This window comes from Equus quagga, chromosome 22 (genome assembly GCF_021613505.1).
Source record: "Equus quagga isolate Etosha38 chromosome 22, UCLA_HA_Equagga_1.0, whole genome shotgun sequence".
NCBI classification, from domain to species: Eukaryota; Metazoa; Chordata; class Mammalia; order Perissodactyla; family Equidae; genus Equus; species Equus quagga.
This window is the reverse complement of record NC_060288.1, coordinates 1,044,107-1,071,846: the sequence shown is the minus strand read 5'-3', so window position 1 is coordinate 1,071,846 and position 27,740 is coordinate 1,044,107. Positions and strand designations below refer to the sequence as shown.

The following is a 27,740-nucleotide window of genomic DNA, read 5'->3' as shown; positions in this document are numbered from 1 at the left end:
TCTTTGCCTCCATATTAGTCACTCCTGTTCTGACCTTTTGTTTGTCCTGCATTTTTTTTTTTTTTGTAAAAAATATCACTTATTGGCTAAGACTGACGGCTCTGGAATGGACTTCCTGGGTTTGGGTCCCACCTCCTTTACTTTACCAACTGTGTCCTTTCCAAAATGACTTAACTTTTCTGAAACTCAGTTTCCTCATCTGTAAAATGTAATGTGGTCTCTACTGCAAAGATTTAAGTATTTAGTATGTTGAAATATATGTAAGTTCTCAGAACAGTGTGGCTACATAGAGAGTACTCAACAAATGTTAGCTATTTTTTAACTTTTTATTTTGAAATCATTTAGACTCACAAGAAGTTGAAAAAATAGTACATGAAGTTCCCATGTGCTCTTCCCCCAGCTTCATCCAATGATAATAGCTTCCATAATTATAATACTTTATCAAAACCAGGAAATTGACATTGGTCTAACACTATTAATTGAACTATAGACCTTCTTTGAGATTTCACCAGTTTCTTGTGCTTTCTTTTGTGTAGTCATGTGTATGTGTGTGTGGTTCTCTGAGATTTTGTTACATGCCTAGATTCGTGTAACCATCACAGTCAGGATCCAGAATTGTTGCATGTCCACAAGGATGTCACATTGCAGTCACACTCTTCCTTCACCCCTCCCCTCCCGGCAGCTACTGCTCTGTTCTCCATCACTCTTTGAGAATGTCATACAAGTAGAATCATACCTTTTGAGATTGGTCTTTTTCACTCAATAACATGACCTTGTGATCCATCCAAGTTTGTGTCTCAGTAGTCCCTTCCTTTTCATTACTGATTAGTATTCCGTTGTATAGGTTTACCACAGTTTGTTGATCCATTTACTCCTGAAAGACATTCGGGTTATTGTCAATTTTTTGGCTATTACAAATAAAGCTGTTATGAAAATTCATGTACATTTTGTGTGAGCGTGTTTTCATTTCTTGAAGGATAAATACCTAAAATTGTGATTGCTGAGTCATCTGTTAAGTGTATGTTTAACTTTTTAAAAAACTGTTTCCTCTACCGGCTGTACCATTTTACACTTCCTCAGCAATGTATGAGAGATCCAGTTTCTCTGCATCCTTGCCAGAATTTCGTGTTACCATAATTTTTTTTATTTTTGCCATTCTAATAGATATGACGTGATGTCTTATTGTGGCTTTAATTTGTATTTCCGTAGCAGCTAATGGTGTTGCACAGCTCTTCATGTACTTATTTGCCATCCATATATTCTCTTTGGTGAAGGTCTGTTCAAATCTTTTGCCCATATTTTAAACTGGATTCTTTGTTTTCTTACTATTGACTTTAGCAAATGCTTTATATGTTCAGAATACAAGTCCTTTTTCAGATACATGACTTGCAGATATTTTCTCCCTTTCTGTGGCTTATCTTTTCATCCTATTCACAGAATCTTTTGCAGAGCAACAGTTTTTAATTTATTGACTTTTTTTTTATTAATCATGCTTTCAGTGTTTTGTCTAAGATTTCTTTGCCTAACCATAAATCACAAAGATATTCTCCTTTGTTTTTTCCTAAATGTTTTATATTTTTACATTTTACATTGAGATCTAGGGTTCACTTTGATTTCATTTTTCTTTACATACGAACTTTAGATTGAAATTATTCCTTTTTTTGTATATGGATATGCAGTTCTTCCAACACCGTTTGTTGAAAATGCTATCCTTTCTCCATTCAGTTGCTTTTGTGTCTTTGTAAAAAATCCATTGGCCATACTTCTGTAGCTATTTCTGGGTTTTTAAATCTTTTCTATTGATCTAGGCATCTACCCTTCTGCCAATACCACGCTGTCTTGATTACTGTAGTTACAGAGTAAGTCTTAAAATTGGGTATTGTGATTCCTCTAATTTTATCCTTCTTTTTCAAAATTGTTTTTAGCTGTTTTAGGTCTTTTGCTTTTCCATATAAGTTTTAGAAGAAGCTTGTCTATATCTACAAAGCAGCTTGCTGAGATTACCGATTATTTCCAATGCTGTTTTGCGGTCTTCATTCTGTGTTTGTTTTGTTACCTCACTTTGCAGTTCCCACATTGCTGTGAAGCCAGAGGAGCTGCCGAGGTTCTTCACCCTGCTCCCAGCCCTTTTCAGTGGAGAAAACGTGGTCTTTCTTTGGAGCAGTTTCAGTGGGGTCAGTGACTTCCTGCTGTCACTCGGAGGTTGATTGCTCTAGACCGAGTGTCCACAGCTCTGACTCCCTGGTCTGTGGGATTCTCAGTTTGCCATCAGGCCTCCCTTCTTAAACCTGCTGAATCTGATCTCTTTTCCATACATTTTTGTACTTCTTGAAAGGGATGATTTAGAATTTCACTGTTGCATTCCAGAGAGAGCATAACCAGTAGTATAGAGGCCCTTGGAAACTTGCTGAAAGTGCAGTTCCTGCACCCTGGGGCTTCTTCTTCAGTGGGTGTGGTGTGGGGCTCAGGACCCACGATTTGCAGAGACGCCTCAAGTGACTCTGATGCACATGGGCTGTGGGCCACACTGGGAGCAGCCAGAGACAGTCAAGAAAGAACTATGGGCCCTGGCGTCAGATAGACCTGGCTTCAGCTCCTCACTTACTTGTCTAATAACTCTATGCTTCAGTTTCTTCATGTATAAAATGGGGATAATGGCATCTTGTTCACAAGTTTTCTTTCGGTTTAAATACAATGTGTGTAAAATTCTTGGCATTGAACTTGGTACCAAAATCAGTGAATGCTACTTCCTCTTTCCTCCTTAATAGGCTGTGAGGTTGGATATATGTTTAAGGCACAGGCAGTGTGATGGGTTGAACCATTTCACCTTCCTCCTAATCACTGGGAATGCTATACTTGTCAGTCCCTTTGCATTTCGGTAGGGTCCTGTGACTAGTTCTAGCCAATGGCATCTGAGCATAACTGATGCCTGTCACTTCCAGGCTGGGAGGTTAAGGATCTGATTGACCTCCCTGTGTGCTCCTCTGCTGCTGCTAGCTGCGGGATACCCATGTGACCACTGAGGCAGGAACCAGTAGCAGCCTGGATCCCTGAGTCTCCACTGGAGCAGAGTGCTCTGTTAACTACCTTAGATGGTGACTCAAAGGGGAGCTAAAGTGTTGCTGTTTTAAACCACTGAGATTTGGGGGTTTTACAGCATTTAGTGTTAATTACTCCAATTAATATACTTTGGATGTTTAAAGACATAGTTATCTTTTGAATATGTTTGTTATAATATTCTAAATATTTTATGATTCACATGAGTGACAGGAAATGCATTATAAAGCGTGCAGGCAATTTAGTAGCTGTAGCACGAGGAGAGCTTCATTTGTGATGAATAAAAAATTTTTTTCAAACTGGAATATTTTTGTGGCTTTTATCTATCTGTGTTTTGTGTATAGATGTAATTCTCAAGCACCAGAAGGCAGGGCCCTTATCTAGGTGAAAGTTGAGAGAATAGTCCCTCATGGATAAGGACCATTGGGAGCCAGGGTGGCAGAAGGTACAGAGTCTCAGAGTATCTCCACTGTTGGCGAGGTGGTCCAAATAGTCTGGGTGGGGGTGGGCATCCTCCCGTTGGGGAAGTAATGCTGGGCACTGGAAGGACAGACAGGGGTCTTTGGCACATAATTAACTACACCATGTCTCACTGTAAAATGGAAGAAGATCGTTGTGTTCGCTGGGGTAGTTGCCCAGGGTCCAGTGCCAAGGTATTTAACCATTTGCCTCAAATGACCTCCTGGACTTTGGATCAGGCGGAGGCCCCTCTTAGGCACAGACTCAACGTGTGGTCCGTTAATAAGAATGACGGCTGTCTCAGGTCAGCTCCTCGTTGAGGGGGCACATGTCTTCCCCACTTTCAGTGGATGGATCAGAAGACCCTTTTTGGCTTGGAGGTTTTCCCTCTGGAAGGATTTATATTGTAATTATCAGTTCTAAGTAGTTTTTGATTCATGAATTATTTGCAAGTTTATTGGTTAATAGCCAACCTGGGGATTTTCCAGTTCTTTCTGTTATTGATTTCTGGCTTAATTTTACTATGATCAGTGAACCCACTCCATGCAATTTCCATCTTTAGAGATCTGTTGAGACATGCTTTCTGGCCCAGCGTGTAGTCACTTGTTGTAAACATTCTCTTTACTCCTGAAAATGAGGCGTACTCTACAGTTGGTACAGCGTTCAAGAGGGTTAATAGTATTGTTCAGTTAGAAAGATGTGTCAGACTAGCTTTATGCTGCTTATAATAGATACTTCTTAAAGTAAGGATATAGAGATTAAGTTAAAAGTAAAAAGATAGGAAAATTCATTTTTTTCCTGTTTATTCTATTAGCTCCTGAGAGAGGTGTGTTAAATATCTGATTATGATTATGGATTACCACTTATGATTATGTCTCCTTTTAGTTCCTTCGCTTTTTATTTTATGTAGTTCGAGGCCATATTATTACATGCATACAAAATAGAGAATTGTTATATTAGTATGATGACAGTGATTTTTCCCTTAAAGTCTACTTTGATTAACATAGCTCTTCCAGCTTTCTTTTGGTTAGTGTTTTCATGGTATATCGTTTTTATTTTTTTTATCCTATTACTGTCAGACATTCTGTATCCTTATGTTTAAAGTGTGTCTCATCTAGTTTGTCATTCTTTGTCTTTTAATTGGCTATGTAGTCTATTTGCCTTTAATGAAATCTATTTGGCAGTTGATCTACCATCTAACTATTTGGTTTCTGTTTGTCCCACCTGTTCTTGTTTCTCTCTCCTCTTGCCTTATTTTCAACTAAGTACTTTTTACTTTTTATTTTTCCCCTCTTCTCTTGGTTTGTTAGTTACATGTTCTTTTAGAGGTTACTTTAGAGAGGATAAAACATTCTTCTTTCACTTATTAAAGGCTAATACAAATTAGTACTCTTCCCACTTCCTGGACAATACAAGGACATTAGAATACTTTAATTCCATTTCTACGCCTCCCAAGTTTATATGCTACTATTTTCATGTAATCTGAATAACTTCAAGTTAATAGATAGTAGTAAAATGTAGTAAAATTAATAGGAAGTAATGAATCTTGAATACTTAATATCTTTGTTTTTAATTTTAAGTTAAATTTATTTAATTATGTTTATATAATTTATTTTTAATAATGGTTGTGTTTAACAACCAGCTTGCAAAATTCCTGAAAATTTAATAATTATCTCTTGTGAGCCAATCTGATCTGGCTCAAGGACACCACTGAGAAAGGTCATGTCTTAGAATGGTAACCAAGTTTAATAAAGATAATCCTTGGAATTACAAACAGCATCCCCACATGGATATTTATGATCCCTAAACAATAAAACAATAACTGCGTCTTGTCAAGTTTGGCAAATAGGGGCACATTGCTGCTGCTGACCTGGATGAAGGAGTTGGAAGGAGTTTGTGTGTGGGCAGCAGTGAGCACCTGTGTGGAAGAAGCACCGTATGACGCGGGCTACTGCACGTCTCTTCCAAACTCTGTATTCAGTGGTGGTCGTGTTGTAGCTTGCAGTTGGCCATGTTGGACTATTTACTTCCTGGGAGTATTGACTATATATTAGGGTGAGATTTATTGTTTTGTTTTCTAGATTTAAGAAAATGATGAAGAAAATTGCAGATTGAAATTAATAGTTTCTCCTCTCTGTAGCATTACATGGTGAATAGCGCCAAAAATTGTGAAAATATTCTTTTAATATTCAAAAACAGCGATCTGACTCAGCAAAAAAATTCACTTTTGCCATTGATAAGTGAATAATGTGTTGTCTTACTCTCAGTGAAAAATAAAATATCAACAAGCACTCATGTGTGAACTACACTCATCCGTCAATTGCGACCGTGGGTTTTCTGCAGATACAAGAACTTGGCAAAAATCAATGAATGCATTGGTTATATGGAATTCATGATAAAGAACATTGTCTATTTTATTATTATTTGTAAACTGTGTACTAATAGTCTATATCAGTAAAATTTATCATTAACTCATGTCCATGGATATAGATATGCTTGCAATTTTTTTCCCGGGGAGCAAATCGTTGAACATTTGCCGGCACACCACTGACTCGTTCCTCCGAGACTGCAGTTACAAGCGTCCTCATTGTATCTGCTGACTTCCCTAAGAATCCTGGGATGAAAGTTAACAATCTTACTGACTTCAATACAGCAATTCCTTCTTTATACATTTCTTTATTCTATGAGGGTTTCCTAGAACTTGGACTAGTGATCGTCTGTCACCTCTGGCAAAACTACCAAGACTTCAAGGTTGTTTTTTTTTTTTCAAGATTGGCCCTGAGCTAACAGCTGTTGCCAATCTTCCTATTTTTTTTTTCCTTCTTTTTCCTGAAGTGCCCAGTACGTAGTTGTATATTCTAGTTGTAGGTCCTTCAGTTGTGCTCTGTGGGCTGCTGCCTCAGCATGGCCTGATGAGCAGTGCTGTGTCTGCACCCAGGATCTGAACCAGTGAAACCCAGGCCCGCCACAGTGGAGCATGCAAACTCAACCACCCGGCCACAGGCTGGCCCTGATCTCAAGGTTTTCACAAAATTTTTACAGCTTTTCTTTGTAGTAATTGAGTTTCTCCATTTACCTCTTCAGAATACAGAATAGATAATTCCTCTCCTTTTGCCTGAATGATTTTTCTATTACTGTGTCTTCACCTTTTAAGCTTTTACTTCCCAGAGTTCTTCTGACAGATTTGGGGTGTGGGAGCATCTCGCAGTCTCCATGTGAGGACCTTGGCTCCTTCTGACGACCCTGCTTGAAACTGAGAAGCAGCATCTGACGAGAGCTTGAAGTTGGTTGCTCCCACCAGGGTGTCGATCCTCTCTTTCTTGTACAATAGCCAGAACTCAGGATATCTAAACAATAAAAGCTAATATTTTAAATTTAAACAAATCCTTCTTTTCCAGCCCTGGGGAGTCCTCTGTACTATGTAATAAAGTGATCATTTAACAGGTGCTCATTCTCCTGTGTCAGCCTCCTGATTAACTTCCTCAGGTAGGTCCCATCATTCTCCTCGTTTCAGAAATGAGAAAATTGAGATTTAAAAAGGATAACTTGCCCAAAAGGTTTCAGGTGGCCAGGCTGGGATTTTTATCCCAGGTGGCACCTCTGGTACTCTAATCACTATTTATGCTGTGACTCGTCGGCAGGTCTGTGTCTCTCAGGTAACCTCACTGACCTCTGCTTCCCCTTCTATGGTAGAATTGACTCAATATTCCTCAAAATTTAAAGTCTAAGGACAGGGCCATTTTGTTATTGTGACATGAATATGAAAATGATTCAAAAATATTTTTTGAAAAATAAGAAAGTTAAAACTTTGAATAGACTCCTTTCTGAAACTCACTCCATGTGAAAATTACCAGGTCCCAACTGTAAGCTGAGATGTCTTCAAACCTGTCCCTTGTCTGGCACCAGCCCTCCTTGGTGCAGGCTTCCAGTCCTTCTCAGTTGGGTAAATGCTGGATCCTTCTGGTTGGTTCCACACCTTGGGTCTTCACCTCTCCAGCCCAGCCTCATCACAGCACCACACTGAACATTCTAAAACATACATATGACTATTTCAGTTTCCCACTTAAGTTCCCTTAGTGGCTCCATGGCCTTTAGGATGTGGTCCTTCACTCAGCAGAGGTTCCCAGCCTTTCCTGTCACCTCACCTGCTTCCGCTTTCCCACAGGCGTCTGAAAGTCCAGCCAGGTTAAGCTCCTTGCAGGTCCCAAACTCTGCCCTACTCTCTTGTGTCTGTGCTTTTCCCATGGGCACCCCTGTCTGGACTGCTGTTCTTCTGTCTTCCATTTCTTCCCTCGTCTGCACTCCCACCTGCCTTTCGTGACTCGAGTGTGAGTCTGATTAGCCTAATCTGACGAGATGCTCTTTCCCTCTGCTCCCATAGCACCATCCGCATGCCGCCTCACACCCCGTGGCCTTCTGAATTGTGGAGAGTGGAGGAACAGATAACCTGGGGGTCCTGCGGTCAGGGAGAGAGCCCCGTCGTAGGACTTGACCCTGTGCGTCACTGGGTGCATTCCTGTTGGATGAATGAGAGGGGAGAGGTTTGCCTGTTCCATCACCTGCCCTCCACTCCGTTAACAATTTCCTTTCTCCTTCAGAGGTAAAGAGTTCACTGAGGAGGAAAATGGGTGGTGGTGATAAGTACCTTATGTAAATCCAGCGAGAAGGAAAAATTCAGAAGAGATTACAGATGCAGCTGTGCTAGGAAAAAGCGCTAGTTAAGAACATGGGCCAGTCACGTCACCTCTAAACTGTGGTTTCTAGAGAATAGGAAGTTGGTTACCATGACTTCTAAGGTTCTTTTAGGTCTGTGAACTCCGGCTGTGCAGTCACACTTGATAGCTATTGTATTATAATTTTTTGGTATATATTGTGCAAAGATACAGAACTTCCTGAAAGATCTGGAATCTGATTATTTCCTAACCATGATAGTGAGTACAAATCTCATTTTAAGCGTATAGAAATATAATGACTTTTATTGAGTCCCTCTTTTAAAAGCTTGTCTGTTCTTCCTTCAAATTGTTAAATAAATGACACGTTAACATAAATCAGTACAATTTTATTTTAAGATATCTTAACATGTCAAAATATATACATCAACATGAATGCAAGTAATTCAACGAAGCTACTTTGGGAGACTTTTCCCACGAGGCTGCCTTCACTTAAAATATTTTTGGAACTTCGTGTTCAGAATTATCTTTGAGCACTTCACATTCTTCTTTCTAACGCTGGCAAATCTGTGTCTTTGTAGGCCCTCTGTTTTTTTTTTTTTAATGGGGAAAAATAGAGGCCAGCCCCGTGGCCAAGTGGTTAAGTTCGCGCGCTCCGTTTCAGCAGCCTGGGGTTTCGCTGGTTCGGATCCTGGGTGCAGACATGGCACTGCTCATCAGGCCACGCTGAGGCAGTGTCCCACACGCCACGACTAGAAGGACCCACAACTAAAAATACTCAACTATGTACTGGGGGGCTTTGGGGAGAAGAATAAAAAGAAAAGAAGATTGGCAACAGTTGTTAGCTCAGGTGCCAATCTTTAAAAAAAAATAGGGAAAAATAGCATAAAGAAGTAACTAAAGAGCTCTCTAATTTAACCAGAGCAGTATTTTGGTATATTTTTTCTAGTTTTAAAAATATCTCACATGTGTATTTTATTTAAGACAAATTGAGATCCTCCTGAATACACCTGTATCTTGCCTTTTACTTAGATGATGGGTACATTGCTGTTCAGTAAATATTTTTTAAAACATGACTTTTACTGGTTACATTTTTTTCCATCATATGCATCCATACTGTATTGACCATTTTTCTATTGTCTTAATAGCAGTGTACAGACGTGTATATTTGGCTGTACCCTCAATGATAAAGGTATTATCATTAAAATATATTTGCCTGTTTGATAAGTTAAACTATTTCTTAAAAGTGGAATTTTTATTATTAGTGAGGTTGAAAGTTTTCACATATTTTCCATCTTGTTAAATGTTCTTTTGCCTCAAAATCTGCTTTGTTTGATATAAATATTGCCGTCTAAACTATCTTTTCATTTGTATTTTCTAAATACATCTTGCCCTTCCTTTTATTTTAGATTTCTGGGTCATTTGGTTTTAGGCTTGTCTTATAAACAGCATATAACTGGATGTCGAGAATCTTTGTCTTTGTTGGAGATGTTTAACCTGTGCACATTTATTGTCATATTTGATAGGTTTGATCTTTTGTCAATTAGAAAACAATTTCTATTTTATATGCTTTTTTTCTTCTCTGTGCTTTTGTTATATGTATTATATTTTTATTTTCTTTCTAGTGACTTGAAAGGCACACATCTAGTTTTTATTTTGTTCTTGCTAATTTTATAGTTTTTAAAAATACAATGGTTTATTTGGTTCAAATTAGCTCTGAAAGTTCATCAAAAAGGGCGTGTTCAAAGAGGCCATGAGCAAAGGAGCATCATGGGACCGCGTCTGCCCTCCCAGGAGACCACTCTGAAGGACTAAACCCATTTGATTTCAAGTGTTGATACTTTTGTGTGGAAAACATAGTGTTTTATAGTAAGGTCAGCTTAATGAGCATTTCTTCACCAATTTGACGGCAATCTTTGGTTACTTCAAAGCTCATTTAAAACAAAGATAACAGTAAGAAATGTTTACCTGGGCCCTTTTTCTCTGTTATGCACTCTGTCCTCTTTGTCGTGCCTCCTATGTCATTTATGTAAGGAGTGGAAAGCAGCCAGCCAGTGGCCTGCGAGGGCGGCAGGGTGTGGCAGAAATAGCTCTGAATTATTAGATCCTGCATAAGTCACTTTCCTTCTGGGCTTCAGTTTCCACATCTGGAAGTTTAAGAGGTTGGAACACATAATCTCTGAGGTCACTTCTAGTTTTCAACCTTCTGTGATTAAACAGAGTTTATTAAACACCTATTTGCATAGCTTCAGTACCAGATCCTGTATAGAATGAGAAGCACAAAACCAATCTATGTTTAAAAAGTAAGAAAGGAAAAGATGTAAGCTGAGAAAAGATTCTATGTCTTGATCCGCATGGTGGTTCTATTGTGTCTACGTATGTAAAAGTTCATTGAGCTGTACCTTTAAGATGAGGGCACTTCGGTCACTTTACTTGTGTATTTTATACCTCAATAAATAGGGAAACTGAACCAAAAAAGAAAGAAAGAAAAGCAGCGAAAAGAAAAACTGACAGCTATTTAAAGGTTGTGATTATGAGGCAGAATGGGGTAATGGAAAATCCACAGCAAGTAGCTCATGAGTTTGAATCCTCTATTATCCTATAATATATATAATCTATATAAAATAGTGAGTTTGATTTCTATAATAATCCAGATATTAGCCTTGAAGTCTTGTGTACATTATGTAACCTTCCGAGACTCAGTTTTCGTAGTGAAAATAAAATGTGTGCTTTCCACTGTCCCAGGCAGTCAGGGGTAGTGAGTGAGTCATAGGCAGACGAAGCACCGGGCATGTACTAGGTGATCAATACATATTTTTAAAAAGAGGCCGTAAGAGGATTAAACAAATATATGACAGATTCTAAGAACTGAAAGACCTTGCATCATTCTTTTGAAACCACCCCAGCATAAATCAAACCCAGAAAGCCCAGTGTTAAAGAGACTCTGAGGAAAAAACAAGGCTCCTATTTTTCTGGTGACATGGCAGATTGGTAATACCTCTTTTGGAGAGCCACCTGGAAATTTATCATAAAAATCTCCTAGCCGATTATGGTCTTTAAACTATTAATCCCACTTTTCAGATGATAGCCTGAGGAAATAGCTCAAAAAGGAAAACCAAAATTGCTTTATTTAAAAATGCTTGACCGGGTTGTAATAACGGGTGGGGACAACTAGCTGGAAGATGGGTAATTAAACCGTTTTGCACGCAATGGGAGATCGCTCCATATAAAATGGCAGGTCTGTGGACTAAGTAGATATATGGAGAATTTGAGCAAAAAAATTAGAAAGTGGTGTGCACAGAGTGAACACAACTGCAAAAAAACCTCTGTGCGATGACGAAGGCAGGAAATGAGCTTTGTAAATCTCTGGTTCTATGCGGGAGAGGGGTGGTCTGTACTTTAATTTTTGGTTTATTATAGTATAATGATTGCTAAATGAGTCAATAAAAATAAAGTAAAAACATCAGTTATATGTTCTGAGATAGCTATGAAAATAGAATGTATGAAATACAGAATAAAAATGGAGAGCAGATACATTGGTAGAGTTATAGACGAATAGACATTATCTTCCTTGTGATTTTTAAGTTTGCCCCACCAGTGCATTTGCAAAGTTGTTATGACACTTGAGAAATGCTTTTCCCAGAAATAATTTTCAAGTCAGTTAAAACCCCAAAATACAGAGATGAAAATTCATGAGAGAAGTTCTTCTCAAAGCTCTCAAGTTCCCCGTCAGCTGCATTTTTTTCCAGCTACTTTTCCTTCTTTCTTTTCTTTTTTGATAAAGGAGAAGGTTTTATAGATGTTGAAATGGTTTAAAATTGCCTTATTTAGTTGCTCTTATTTTTTATGTCTCCCCAAAGGGTCACAAAATCTATCATTTAAAAAGAAAAAATGATGTGTTTTTAGTGCAAAGAGAGAATAGCCGCTTTTGAGAATGACAGGAACGGAAATAAATGGAATCTGGCGTTTGTAGCCACAGTATAGGAAGTGCTTGGGCTCATCTCAGGTGTCAGAAGCTTCACAGGGAAAATGGAATGAGCTGCGGACTGGTTGGTGGGGGTGCTTCCTTTCACCACCTGAAAGCCCAAATCAACTCTTCAGTGTTTTTGAAGTGAAAAAATGGGTAGCATGCACAGGACAACACGGCGGGCCCTGGTTGAGGGACCCTCCTTTCCTTGGGCCTTCCTTTAGGACTGCTCCTTGGGAACAGATCCCTTGTGGAAATAATGGAGGAATTTGCTAGTTTCGGGGAGGGAGGTGTCCAGGTGTTTCAGGAGATGGAGTCTTGGTATCTGAGATGTGTTTGGTGTCGTGGAAAATTTTTGACCCAAGTTAAAAATGCAAGCAGTGTTCCCCAAAAGAAAACTGGCAGAATCACAGAACTGGAAGGAGTCTTAGAAATCGATTAGTCCAAACCCTTAATTTGAGGAACGAAGAAACAGACCCAAGGAGGAGAAATGGCTTGCCCAAGTTTACAGTCATTGGTGAGCACATGGCCAAAGCCAAGTCTGTCGATTTCTGGCATTATTTTTCCTGCCCCACCTTACTAAGATTCCCTTTCCCTTCCACTATCGCTTCATTACTGACCTTTGCTGCATCTACCACGCAAAAGATTAGCCTTCAGACTTAAAAATGTAGCCCTTTAACGCACAAAGGGTTCCTTTAAGCCTCCAGAGGTGTGAATCAGCAAGTCACGACCTGCAGCCCCGTTCCAGGGTCCTGTTTGTCTGGCAGAGGGAGGGAAGTTTCATTTCAAGAACTTGACTCCAGAGTCACAGCGCCTGGATTCATATCCCAGCTCCACCACTGGGATGGTGGAGGACATTAAGCAAGTTAGTTCACCTCTTTGAGCTTCGGTGTCCTCGTCTGTAAAATGGGGGATCATAATAGAGCCCATCTCTTAGGCTCCTTGGTTGAGGATTAATGAGATAATCCAGTAGACTGGGGCCTGGTTTACCGTAAGGGCTCAATAAATGCCAGCTATTGTTACTGCTATTCTGAGGGTAGTTAGAACCATTTCTGTCAAAAGCCTTGAGGAAATAAGAGCTTTTTTTATTTTTGAGGGAGGGATGAATATAGTCTAGGCATGGTCCTTAGCTGCTCAGAAAGCTTTTTCTGGATTATGAAACCTCCTGAACTTCCAACAATGAGAAATCTTTCTCTGATATCTTTTACGGGTCTAGTTAGCTGACTTTTTCTCTACCTCTTCATCCAGCAGCTATCTTAATTATCCCCAAATTTGACTATTCCTTATCTTTAAATTTTTTCCCTACTTTTGTCTCACTACTCAATAATTTTTATAGCTTTATTGAGGTCTAATTGATATACAATAAGCTCATATAGTTAAAGTGTGCAGTTTGATTAGTTTTGATATACGCATGAAACCATCACCACAATCAAGATAATGAACATATACCTTACCAGGAAAATGTTCCTGTGCTCTTGGTGCCACAATCCTGGACCTTCTGGTGCCTCCTGGCCCCTTTCAACCTCCACCCCATCCCCAAGCAAACACTGCTCTGCTGGAAGTTTATGTAAATGGAATCATACAGTATGTTTTCTACTTGTCTGGCTTCTTTCACTCAGCGCAATTATCATTCATGTTAATATGTGTACCAATAGTTAATTCCTTTTTGTTGCTAAGTACTTCAATTGTTTTTTCTTTGTTCACTCCTTACCCCTGTCTTGCTTAACTGACAGTGGTATGGAGTGAAAACAAATCTTAATGATTTTAAAATATTTATGGTTTAAATACCTGTGCTTCCTGTTCTTATTTTCCGTTCATTGTTATCCAGTGTACATACTAAACAGCATCCAGCAATTGTAGGTTCCCTGAGAGTAACACCCGTTTACATTCTGTATACATATTTAAAAAAATGATGTCCATAAGCAATATACTATTTATTTGAACATTGAGATTAAAATTTTCTTCTGTCTCCTTGGCTCTCAATATTAAAAAAAAGCATCCTTCCATTGGCCCAACCCAAGGAATTGATGGAAGAAATTCAATTATATAAATATTTACCCATAGTTTTCATTTTCATGGTGAAAGATTTGTTCTGTTAATGTTAGTCTTTTTTTGAAAATGTGGACAGTATGTTCTCAATTTACTTGCAGCTGGAGCGTAACATGAAATAGACTAAAAAATTGATACAGCAAAAGTAATGCATTTGCAAGATAATGAGAGATCATTTGGGAGCAAGTCCATGTTTGTAATGACTTTTTACCAACGTCAAAATATCTCTCAACTATTGACATTCCTGCATCTGGGAAGGAAGAAGATAAAAATTACCAGTGAAAATTCCCGTTCAAGTTTGGTGAAAGATTTAATTTCTTCATCTGTCACAGTGTCACGAGCCCTGTGGATACTGTAGCTCAAGCCTCAGCACCAGAAGCACAGAGCCTTGGCAGTGCAGGGGGTAGAATTTAGCCAGAGGGATTCGTAAAGAAGCCAGAGGAGACAAACTTTACCCATTCTGCGCCTCCAACTGGTGTTCTGGCCAGTTGTCCTGACTGCTCTCCTACCTGAGAAGCCTGGGAATGCAGTGATTTAAAAACTGAGCCCGGATTGGAGATGTATATACTGACCTGAAAGATGCCACGAGGATTCTAGTAGCAGATAGATTTTTATGTGGGACAATAAAAAGTCAGTGTGGTGTCTGTAGTGGAAGGTAACTTGGAGATTATCTGGCTCAAACTTTTATTTTACAGGTGACTAGCTCAAGGTCACATAATAACTCAGTGGCAGAACTGGGACTGACCTGGGGTTTCTGAACCACAAGCTCACGCCCTCTCAGTGTTGCTGGTGTTCTGCTGGGCTGGTTCATGGGTGTGTAAGGTGTTAGAGGGCATGATTTGTTCCTGTTGGGATGCCCCACACAGGGCGCCCTGTTGCCTGGGACATTGCATCCGTGAGGAGCTATTCCTCTTGAGCATTGTCTTTTCTGGGGGTGAGTTTGCTTTGTTGAATGGAGAGTTGTGCTTGCCTGACTTTACTAACCAGCTGTGTGAGAGGTGGCATTTGCTTAATGGACAAATCCATAGTTTTGATTGTCAAATTACCCATTATCAACTAGTTTGGTAAAATCTTTATACTCAGGAAGGCCATAATTTAAAGTCTTACAAGAACTTGTATTTTTTTTTGCAGTGTCATTTTATTTATTTATTTGTTTATTTATTACGTAAGTTTCAGTTGTACAGCCATGTTACAATTCGACATCTGTGTACACTACAAAGTGCTCACCACCACAAGTTTAGTTACCCTCCATCGCCACACAGTTGATCCCTTCACTCATTTCGCCCACTCCCCAACCCTTTCCCCCCGGTACACACTAATCTGTTCTCTATCTATGAGTTTGTTTTTGTTTTTTTCAGGTCCTACATGAGTGAGATCAGATGGTATTTGTCTTTCTCTGTCTGACTTATTTTACTTAGCTTAATACCCTCAAGGTCCATCCATTTTGTTGCAAATGGCAAGATTTCATTCTTTTTATGGCTGAGTAGTATTCCATTGTGTATATATACCACATTTATCCATTCATCTATCAGTGGACACTTAGGTTGTTTCCATATCTTGGCTGTTGAAAATAATGCTTCAGTGAACATAGGGGTGCATATATCTTTTTGAATTAGTGTTTTGGTGTTCTTCCGATAAATACCCAGAAGTGGGATTGCTGAATTGTTTGGTAGTTCTATTCTTAGTTTTTTGAGGAAGCTCCATGCTGTTTTCCATAGTGTTGCATTAATCTACATTCTCACCAGCAGTGTACGAAGATTCCCTTTTCTCCACATCTTCTCCAACACTTATTTTTTGTCTTTTTGATAATAGCCATTCTAACAGACGTGAGATGATGTTTCATTTGATTTGCATTTCCCTAATAATTAGTCATGTTGAATATCTTTTCATTTGCCTATTGGCCATCTGAATGTCTTCTTTGGAAAAATGTCTATTCAGAATTTCTGCCCATTTTTAAATCAGGTTGTTTGTTTTTTTGTTGTTGAAGTGTCCAAGTTCTTTACATAGCTTGGATATTAACCCTTTGTTGGATGTATGATTTGCAAATATATTCTCCCATTTAGGAAGTTGCCTTTTTGGTTTTTTTTTTTTACTCTTGAGAAACATTAGCCCTGAGTTAACATCTGTTGCCAATCTTCCTCTTTTTGCTTGAGGAAGAGTGGCCCTGGGCTAACATCTGTCCCCATCTTCCTCTATTTTGTATATGGGACACTGCCACAGCCTGGCTTGATGAGTGGTGTGTACGTCTGCCCCCGGGATCCGAACCCGTGAACCCCGGGCTGCTAAAGCAGAGCATGTGAACTTAATCACTACGCCACCTGGTGGCCCTGCCTTTTCGTTTTGATGATGGTTTCCTTTGCTGTGCAGAAGCATGTTAGTTTGATATACTCCCACTTGTTTATTTCTGGTTTTGTTTCCCTTGTCTTTAGAGTCTGATCTACGAAGACGTTGCTAAGACCGATGGCCAGGACCTTACAGCCTATATTTTCTTCTGGGAGTTTTATGGTTTGAGGTTTTACATTCAAGTCTTTAATCCATTTTGAGTTAATTTTTTTGTGTGTGGTGTAAGATGGTGATCTAGTTTCACTCTTTTGCATGTGGCTGTCCAGTTTTCCCAGCACCATTTATTGAAGAGACTCTCCTTTCTCCATTTTACGTTCTTGGCTCCCTTGTCGTAGATGAACTGACTTTATATGTGTGGGTTTGTTTCTGGAGGAGCTTGTACTCTTGAAAGCTCCTCTCCCCTCATCTTAACATCTAAGACTAAATGCTGTCCTCCGTCCTCGTCATTGGTGCAGCTTGTTCCCATGTGTAACCTATCTTCTTATACATAGGGATTCTTAGTGGGGGTGGGGAGGCAACACGTAAAGATCCTCCTCCTTCGCTGAGAGTCACTGACTTAGTCCAATCCCTTTCTTCTACAGGTCTGGAAACAGAGACTAAGAAGTTATGGACTTGTCAAAAGTCTCACAGCAATGCATTTAAGATGATGTCCAGTCAGCTTGGGCTGCTATAACAAAACACTATAAACAGAGTGGCTTGTCAACAATAGGCATTTATTTCTCACAGTTCTGGAGGCTGGAAGTTCAAGATCATGGTGTCAGCATGGTCGGGTTCTGGTGAGGACCTTCTTCCGGGTTGCGGACAGCTGACTTCTTGTATCCTCTCATGGCAAAAAAAGAGCTAGCTAGCTCTCTGGCCTCATTTATGAGGGCACCATTCCCACTCTTGAGGGCTCCACCCTCATGACCTTATTACCTCCCAAAGGCCCCACCTCCAAATACCATCACATTGGGATTAGAATTGCAACATATGAATTTTGGGGGAACACAGCCTTCAGTCCATAACAGATGAAAACCCAAATTTATGGTTCTGCACAGGATTAAGTGTAGCAGATCTTTCGGAAACACTGTTCATGGCTCATTAGCATCTGTTCTGGTATCCAGCATATGCCGAGCGGCTGCAACATCTGATAGAGGCAGGGCTGGCCCAGAAGAATTTACTGGGAGAGAGTGTCTAATAACATGAACAATTGCATGTGAGTGTAACTGTGGCAGCGCAGACTGTGTGCTGGAAAGTGGCTCTCTTTTTGGAGGTATATCAACCATCTATCTGTATCTTCACGGATTTAGGAGAAAGACTGTGTTATTGGTCTCACAACCAATGGCATAATGAGCAATTTAGTTTCTTTCCAAGAGACTAGATATAAATCTGATCCTCTCCAGTCCAGTTTAGTCTGTCTTTCTTTTATGCTCTAACAGCATATTATTTGTATCTCTATTTAGCATGTGAGTCATTCCATTCTCCATCATGTTAGTGGTTCACATGTTGATAACGGGAAGAGGGCTGAAACAGGGAACTCACAGGACCCCACTGCCTAGCTTGGGAGGCACTTAGGAAATCTTTGGGAAATAAGGAAAATATTATTTGATACCCTTTAAGATGTTTATAGACCCATACATTTTAAAAGAGATTTCAAATAATTTAGCAACTAATTTGTTCATAATCTTGGTAATCATGCTGATAGTATCTGACATTATCCCCATGTATCGAAGTGAGAAATTGAAGTGAGGAGATTGAGTGACCTATAAGAAAGAGCTATCTTCTCATTTAGTCTGCTTCTGTGCACACTAGACCAGGACACAGAGATCCTGTTTTTCATTGCACAGAGTAACAAAGAGCAAACATTTTAGGGGAAAAACTCATGACTTTTAAAGTCAGTTGTGCCCTAAAACACTATTTTCAGTAAAATTATTTAATGTGGAAGGAATGTGGTCAAGAATTTAGTAACGTGATTTATAACGTGTAGCATCCAAGGGCATTTTCTTTGCTGAAACATATTCTTGAGATAGATAATTTTAGAATTTGGCTGCACAGTTCCTGACCCTAGGGTCTGCTCCGTCTTCCAGTACCATAACATGAGGGACTCCACTGATTTATACAAATAAAAAACATTATCATCAAGATTGAAAAACATATATATTATTATCCGCTTATGCACAAAGAAAACCTCACCAGGCAGCTTTCGTAGGCAGACTCCTGCCTGGTCCCTGCCGGACCTTAGCGCTCTCCATCTGCTGTTTAAGGCTGAGGCGAGGGCGCTTGTTAGCCTCCCTTCTTATTTTGCACATTTCAGGGATCAATGTGTCTGACACATATGTGGTCTAGATGGATATAGATTTAGAGATTGACATTTATGAAGATGAGGAAGCCTTGGGACTTACGGCACATGGATGGGTATTGTCCCACCATTGGACCAATTGGGTTTTTGAAGTTCTTTGTAAATGAAAATTCTGGGAACTTTGACTTATTAATTGCACATCTAATGGGTTCCTAGATTGTTAAAATAGTATTGATCTCAGTGTACTCATTTTCAACAGCTCTTTTCAATAGTTGATTTTTGGTAGTCTTCTTTTAGCCTGATTAAAACTGACTTATTATGGAGTACTGCTAATTGATGTATGTCAAACTCTATGACTGTGGGAGTGGGGTGGGGCAGACTTCCCAACCTTTAGAACCCCAGTTGGGAAATTTCCACAACCCAAGCGTGTGATTTTTCCATGGACGTTCTCCCAGCCACTCTCATGCACATCCTGCCTTCTCTTGCCCACTTTTTACCGTAACTAAAACTCATGAAGCCACAGAAGCCCCTCCATAATCCTTACCCTCTATGCCAAACTGTTGAGAACACCCTGGGCCTCAGATGCCGGGAGAGGAAACCTCAGGCCGGATACAAGCGTTTCAACCACGGGATGGCGTTGAGAACTGTGTTCTGAATTGGACAAAGCAAGGTGCTAAATCTGCTCTATATGCCTGCAATTGCTTTCCTGGATTTAGCCTTATTTTTAGCACGTTCTTACTGTCTATTTCTTTGATATTCAGGAAGACCTGTCCAAGAGTGTTTTTGTCACTGTGATTTCTTAGGAAGGATGAGGGATTCAGGAGATTGAGGAGGGACTGTGTTCTCAAGGCCTCAGTGGCAGCCTTTGGACGCTGGCGGCATATCTGCCAGGCCACCACTTGAATGCAGTGTCAGCCCTATAAGCCTCTGCTCTGTTAGAGAACCACACATGAGGACAAGTACTTGCAGGTAACACAGTGCTGCATGATAGAAAAAGTAAAGGCTCGCTTTCCTTTATCTTTTGAGAGCTTCGGTTTTGATGTCAGAAAAATCCTGGCTTTACCGTGTACTAGTTGGGGAAGTTTCTTAACACATTTGAGCCTCATTTTCCCCGTTTGTAAAGTGAGCATCTTAACGCACATATTCATAGCATTGCTGCGGGGATCAAATGAGTTCACGCGTGATGCAGCTGGCACAGCGTATGGCACGCGGTGGTTGTGCAGTTGTGTTCCTTCCCTTTTTTCTACTAGGGGATGTGCCCGGTTGAACACACCCGGGTCTTTTTTGCATACCGTGGCTCACCTGCAGTGATTTTCCAGGATGCTAGCTCCCCTTCCGCCCTCATCTCCACTGCCCGTCTCGTCTCTTTCCCTTTTCGTTGCTGGTTTGAGATGACTCCCTTCTTGGGGCACATGATGTTGGGAACTGCTAATGAGACAGTATACTTCCCAGACCAAGGGCCAGGGTCTGAATGAGCGCTTTACTGGGAAGAGAGGAAAGAGCGTAGCCGTCCTGTGGCTCTTCACCTGCGGTTCGGCGCTGCTGGGACCCGGCACTTGGAGGCTGGATGAACGTGGACTGCGGTGTGTGGAGGGAAAACTGTGAGCGTTCCTCTGCAGGTCGCTGCACTGAGAAGTACCGATGAGATTGTTGATGATCGTATGGAGGTATGAGCTGGCGGTCTCTTTAGTTTCATTATTAAAACAAGTGTGGTTTTGAGGGATGTGGATTTCCCCCCTTTTTATTCAGATGGCAAAGAGTATCCATTAAGGATGTCAATAAAGACCACATCAGGGATCTAGCCTCCGAAGCTGCCCCCTGCATGCTAACAGCGGAAAAGAAAACTGAAGTGGTGAGAATGAGAATGTGAGACTGGCGGCCAAATTAGAAACTCCTTGCAACTCCCGGCCTGCGGGTTCTGGAGTAACGTTATTTCTTGTCAAGGATGGAAAACAGCTCGGGTTCAGGGCCAAGTGATTATTCCACTTTGGCATTGCTGCCTTTCTGCCAAGTGCAATTCCGTTCAGACAGAGATTAATTAGCCAGGCAGAGACGGAAGTGGGTTGCGAGAGCACCGCCGAGAGAGGCGGCCGCGCCCACCTGCGGCAGAGCGCGCCGGGGGCCCGAGGGGCTCGCCGCCGGCCCGCGCGCTGTCCCGCAGACCCGGTCACCTGTGCGAGCGCGGGGACAGACGGCCTCCGAAGCTCCGCGGCGACACACCTCGCCCTCCATAGACGCTGTTACTCTCAGCGCCTCGGAGAGGACCTTCCAACTTAGGTGAAGGAAGAGACGAAATGGGACAGAGGCCTCCAGTCTCCAGGAGGCCGTCCCGGGGAGAAGGGGACCGCGCTTGCAGCCGCGGGCGGCTCCTGTCTTTCCCTGGGCCTGGTCTGCCATCCCGACGCTTGTGTGCCTGCGTGCAAAACGGAAACAATAGTATTTATTTTTTTCTATTACTTGCACTACAAAGACAGATGAGATAAAATCATGCAAACTGCGTCAGGGACCTGAAGACACGTTAGGAAGCTTCTTTACAGGAGGGCTTAGGCCCTTCCCGGAGTACTTTCCTTGCCTTTGCCTCCAGAGTGTTTTGCTTGGCCCTCCTTCCGCGGCTGCCTTCGTGGACGCGTGTGTCCCCCGGTGGAGTTCCTTACGGGCAGGGCGGCTGCGGCCCGCGGCGGCGCCCGGCCGTCCTCCCTCGGCGCCCGCTGGGCAGGCGGTGCGCGCTCGCCGCCCTCCCGCCCTCCCCGCCCGCGCTCCCGGGCGCGTCTGCGGGCGCAGCAGCAGCCTCGTGCGGTCCCGAGCCCCGCGCCCTCGAGCCGGGGCCGCGTCCCCAGAGCCGGGCTTTGCTGGCGGCCTCCGACCGTTTCGAAGCGTGTGGACCCTTTCCTTGCCTCGGGGAAAACTTCAAGAGGATTTGCTGTTTTTTGACGTTTCACTGCGTGGAAGCATTGGGGAGGGCGGGGAGTGGAGACGCTGACCGCGGGCCTTTCGCGGGGGGGCAGCACTGTCGCTCCGGACCCCAGCCTGGGAGCCGGTGTCTCCGGGGCTGACGGAGCATCCGAGGCGAGGAGCGAGTTAGGGCCGGCGCGCGGGCCGCGGGCACGGTTCTTTATTGCGAGGTTTGCTGCTTTTTGAGTTCTTTTTCAAGTGACTGCGACCCTGCCTTGCTTTTACACACAATTCTACATGGCTTTCACCGTTTACTTTAACCTTGATTCTATATATGTGTGTTTTTAACAAATATTTTGTATTTTACCCATTAAACTAGGGAGGAGAAAATATCCTGCTTTTGGGGGCAATACTTTGGATGAATTGAATTTAAATCCTAAATGACTTAAAATTTTACCATTTTGTAATATCTCCTACATTTAAGACATGGAAATTCACAGGGGCTGTTTCCTATTTTTATTTTAGATTCCTTTCCATTCTGAGAAGCCAAGATATTTTCACCCGGTGGAGGAATGACGTAGTTCCATCCTAATCTTGTCTTATACTTGCAGGTAAGTGAGTCAGTTGATCATAAATTACTTAAGAAACAGACCTGGGTATGGTCCGAGTTGTATTCCGTATCCTGGCTATGTTTGAAATGTGTTAAATTTCATTTTACTTTCAATAGTTTGATTAATAACAAGTTATTATGTGAGACATGCAGACTTTTTCAAAGTGATGGCATTCCTGAGCTGCTTTGAATCCTTCTACTCCTTTGTAAAGCCTGCAGTCTACATTTAACCTTACCAACTTCTTCCGAATTTCTCTCTTCTCAAAGTGGCAAATCACTTAAACCAATAATGTAGTTAGAAGAACTCATAATTCTTTCTTAAAAAATGTTCACTTGAATAGGAACATTTGTTCTCTTTTTGGAAGTTGTGACAGAATATTAAGTTTTCTCAAATATTTAGCCTTAATCAAATGGGCACCATAATTTTGACCATGCTATAATTATTTAAGTAAAAATGTTTAGGGAATTGAAGAATGACCTTCCTTTCTAACTTATACCATCTTAGGGATGTGCTCTCTAGAAGTCTTGGAGAATAGTGCCCTAATGGATTAGGCAGTTGGTTTTAGTTTGGGGACCAATGTAAATCTCTGGAACATTGTTTCAGTTCTGCTCTTGTAACCGATGATTTTGAATTTCTCTGCAATAAGATATTTTTATTATATCTGGCAAGAGTAAACTTAAAAAAAACACCAAGAACCTTAGGGACATCATGAATGTTGAAATGCAACAGTATGAAATGGGAAGTTGTATATATGGTTCCCTTCTTCAGCTGAGCAAACCTTTTTTAGTTTCCTCTAGAAATGATTCAGTAGACATAAAATTGAAAATAAGTAAGCCGTGCTCAGCATTTGCATATCTTCAAGAAGCTCTCTTCGCCCTTCCTCTTTATTTAACGAATTTCTATAGAGGTTTTGTTCATGATTTTGTATTTTTTGTTTTTACTTTTGTTACATTGATTAAGATAAAAGAGTGGAAGTCAAAACATTTGATTTGGTTTTGCGTTAATGAACTGCTTTGTACTAAAACTAAATGAGGAGTTAAAAAGGGATTGTATCCGAGTTACTAATAACAGAAAAATAAAAACAGCCTTGGCCAAAAGTTAATGAAACGAACAAAAATAATCAAAGAATCATTCTTCACAAATTCCTTTCTGAGTAGAAAGTCAAGTTGCTGAGAGGCCTGGGTGATTTAGGGCCCACTTGGGGGTCATATGGGATTGTGCTAATCTTAGGTCTGTGATGTTTAATGTTTTGAGAGTGACTTGGATGATGTAGAAGAGAATGTCATTAGAACACCATGTAGACCATAAATACTCAAACCTTGAGAGAATAGTAGAAAAGAGGCAAAGGAAACTTTACAAAATACAGAAGCCGTCAAAAGCTGGGTAAGGTCCCCTTGGGCAAATGCAAAGTGGTAGGATGTTAATTCTCTACTGTGAAGCTACTGGAGTAGCGGAAGCCAGAGCCACACAGCGCGAGCTGGGTTTCAGGGGGCGAGGATGGTGCTGTGGATCCCTGTGCAGACACACGGGACGTTGCCAGGGCGCCGAGGCTCCACCTGGCTAGCACTCCACCAAGTGCTAGCTTGGGAAGCCGGTTTTCCAGGACCCTCTCCTTTATAGACTCAGGGTGTGGACTTTGAGCAATGGACCTTCATCAGACCTGCAAGAAACAAACATATAAACCGGGAAAAGAGTGACTGGGTTGTTTTTTCCTTGTGGTAGGTGGTCAGGGAACGCAAGCAAGGAGAGTTCATGTTTTGGTTCAGATATTTCATAGCATTAGGCCATAGAAGGTTTGCAGTGGGATACCCTGGTGTCACACACACGTCCTTCACAGTGCCTGTTCCTCACCGCGCCTTCTCAGTGAATTGCTGCTCACGTTTTTACGGCCACCCTGTGCCCCGTTGATGTATTTCCTCACTCTCCCTGCACATTTCCACACATCCTTTCTTCCTTTCCTCCTGTCAAGGGAAAGGTGTGCCGCTGTCTTTCAGTGGCCCCTCCCCTGACCTGTGCTCCTGGTCACACCCTCTCTGGTCTCCCATCTTCTGCTCCTCTCCTGCCGGTCCCTCGCCCACTCACTCCGCCTGCTTGAAGCTGGGTTGGTCTCCATACCCCTCCTCCTACCTGGAATGCCTTCTTCCTCACCACCCTCACTTCCCCGCCCGGGGAACTTGTACTGGTCCTTCAGCAGCCGTGGGGTGTTCCTCAACAGGCGTCTCCACACTTAGAGACAGCTCCGGGCACCCAGGAGGCACTGAAGAGAGGAGTGAGTGGGTGAGTGAGTGATGGAGAAGTGGATAACGGGATGTCCCCGGCCCCAAAGTGCCACCTCTTCCTCCCCAGCCCGTTCCACATTCTCTGTACCGAGCATGTCACTGTGTTGTCGTTACTGTGAGCACGATGGTCTCCCGGCTCATCCATGAGCAGGGCACAGACCTTTCTGCTCTCAGGTCTGTGGTCTGCTTAGTTGCTTGTGTAGCGTCTGGGCAACGGAAGCTCTCTTGGTAGAGAAATAACTCCATAGGCCTTTTGCAGTTCTGGGAGCCCATGCAATGCGACTACCAGATAACAGAAAATGGTAGCTGATTCAATATTTTTCTGGAAGAAAATACTAATATAAATCTATAATGTGGTAACTTGTCAAGTTGCTCATATTAGAAAAACCAGAGAACTGAGTAGAGCAGTGTGCATTTTATAAAGTGGCCTTCTTTTGGACGTGTTTTAGACTTTTAAAATATTTCCATTTAATGGAATGAAGTGTGACATAAAGTCTGTAAGCTTTTACCGAGTTTCAGCTTTTGCTGCTACAGTTTGAATTTATACTCCTGAGCCACAGTTTGTTTTCAGCAGATGCAGCCACGCCAGGCCTGCGCCAGGAGACTCACACAGCACCAGCGCGGGTATCCAGTGGCGCTTGCCTTCTCGGGGGTTTCATTTCTTCCTGTTGATCGACACTTAATTAGGCCTTGTTTTTTGTCTTTTCTGTTCTGTTTTGGGGCTCTGCTTATTGAGATTCCCTTTTCTTCGAGTTAGTTCATCACCTCCAAGCCTGCCCTTCAGCCTCTCACTCTTGTTCTGCAGTCCCCTCTCTGCAGTGCCTTCTCCTTGCTCTGTGCCCTCCTTACTCTGTTCCTGCTCTGGGACCCAGCTCTGGAAAGTCTTTCCAGAGCCCTGGCCGAGGCTGGGTCATTGTGCCTGCCTCCCTCTCACCTTGTTTTCCCCATTGTGTACAGTTGTTGACCTGTTAGCTGTCTGTCCTGTGGCCCCCACTGCCCTCAAAGGAGGCACTGTCTCTGCATTTTCAGCATCTGGCGTATCTCTCTTCATATTCATCTTCGCAAACAAATGTTTGCATGCATTTCTGGTATCTCAAAACCCTCATCAGAACCCATCAATGGCAGTATTTTAATTTGCTGAGCGCTTCACGAGGTACTGATCTTCCCTCTGCCTGCTTCCTCCTTTTTGACGTTTGTGTTTTCTGTGCTGCTACCACGGAGGTGAGGGGTTTGCACCCAGGCGGTCTGACTCCAGCGCCAGGGCCTGCCTAGTTAAATAAGTTTAAAAAGTCAGTCAGTGAAGTTGGGAAGCAGCCCGAGGTGTCTATCGATAGGTGACTGGGTAAACACAATGTGGTCTACACAAGAATGAAATATTATTCTACCTTAAAAAGGAAAGAAATTCTGACACATGTTACAGCATAGATGAACCTTGAGGATGTTATACTAATTGAAATAAGCCAGTCATAAAAGGACAAACGACTGTATGATTCCACTTAGATGAGGCATCTAAAGTAGCCATATTCATAAAGACGGAGAGTAGCCTGGTGGTGGCCGGGGCCCGAGGGGAGGGGAGAATCGAGGGTAGCTCAGTTGGTGGAGAGTTTCAATTTTGCGAGATGAAAAATTCCTGGAGATTGGTCACACAGCAGTGTGAATGCACTTAACACCACTGAGCTGTCTGCTTAAAAATCGGGAAGATGGTCAATTTTATGTTTTATGTATTTTTACCATGATTAAAAATAACAAAAAGTAAGTCAAAGGCCTTGCTTTAAAACGATAATTAATCCTTCTAAAAGTAAAAAAATGAAATAAATTTCTTTGCTTTGGGCACTTTTCCTTCCTTGAGCTTTTTCATTTGTTCAGATTTTAAAATCACTTTTTATTTAAGAATGTGTAATCTAATAAAAACAAACTGTATTTACATTGATAAGACTTTTGGAATTTAATTTTAGACCTTGTTATTCCTTTTCTTACTGTTACCTATATATGCAGTTAAAATCAGATTCAGGAGGCCGGCCCGGTGGTGCAGCGGTTAAGTTCACATGGTCCACTTCTGCCGCCCAGGGTTCGCGGGTCGGATCTCAGGCGCAGACCTACACACCGCTCATCAAGCCATGCTGTGGCAGGCGTCCCACACACAAAATAGAGGAAGACTGGCGTAGATGTTAGCTCAGCGACAGTCTTCCTCAGCAAAAAGAAGAGGATTGGTGGCAGATTAGCTCAGGGCTAATCTTCTTCTTCAAAAAAGTCAGATTCAAAATTACTCCTTCCTCACCTGTTTTGCTTCGGTAAAGATGATAGGATCTTATTGCTCATCCAGAAATATTTGTATGACACTTAAGCATTGCTTTTATGATTAAGAGCAGAAATGTTTGTTCTGTCACAGGCAGAGGGCACGACAAGCTCCAGGGTTTATTTGATTGCTCATGAGGAGTCAGCTCCTTCTGTCTTTTTTTTCTTCCTTCACTCTATTGGACCTTTCATGTGGAAAATCATGACTCAAAAACTGTAAATAACACTCTGGTGCTCGAAAAGAGCACAGTTTCAACATGTTCAGCTGACACTCAGGTAGCAGTTCTCTTTTTACTCAAAGGTTCCCGCCCACTGTGTACTGAGTTTCCCGCAGGACTTTAGCCGAACCTGGAAGCCGGTTGGCCAGGGGCGCGTGTTGAGCCGGGACGGTGGGGATCTGATGGAGCTGTGTGAAAGGTTTGAGGGCAGAGGTGGGGTGAGGACTAGAGATGGACGCTGGGCAAAAGAAAGAATTATAGCCTTCTAGAAGCTTCCAGCTCCATTGTTCCTTAGATTTTTTAACATTACAAACATGATCCTGTAGTGAGGGCCACCAGAAAAAACAAAATTCATCTCCACCACTGGGAAACTATCTAATCCAAGTTGATACTGCAACTTTTCTTCTAAAAGCCTTGAAAAATATATGGCAGTTAGAAATGCTAATGTTTACACTTAACTGTTTTAATAAAGAGTTGCATATTTTCAACTCAACAAACGTAATGAGACTTACTTACATGTTAGACTTTGAGTGTACTTTGTGGTTGCCGAGTGCCAATTCTTGGACTGGGATCCAGTCTCTGGTGAAGGTGTCAGTCGTCTGCAGAGAAACAAGAATAAGGT

General features: G+C 41.8%; 1 protein-coding gene across 8 annotated transcripts in view; it reads left to right on the top strand.

The window, feature by feature from the left end:
* The window catches only part of CSGALNACT1 (chondroitin sulfate N-acetylgalactosaminyltransferase 1), a 333,538-nt gene that overhangs the window by 127,661 nt on the left and 178,137 nt on the right, over positions 1 to 27,740 (top strand). For 3 of the 8 annotated variants that reach the window (XM_046648695.1, XM_046648693.1, XM_046648697.1), the window contains one exon: positions 22,241 to 22,326. The gene's annotated coding sequence lies outside the window, so the exon portion shown is untranslated. The other 5 variants (XM_046648696.1, XM_046648700.1, XM_046648692.1 and 2 more) reach the window with 5 other exon arrangements.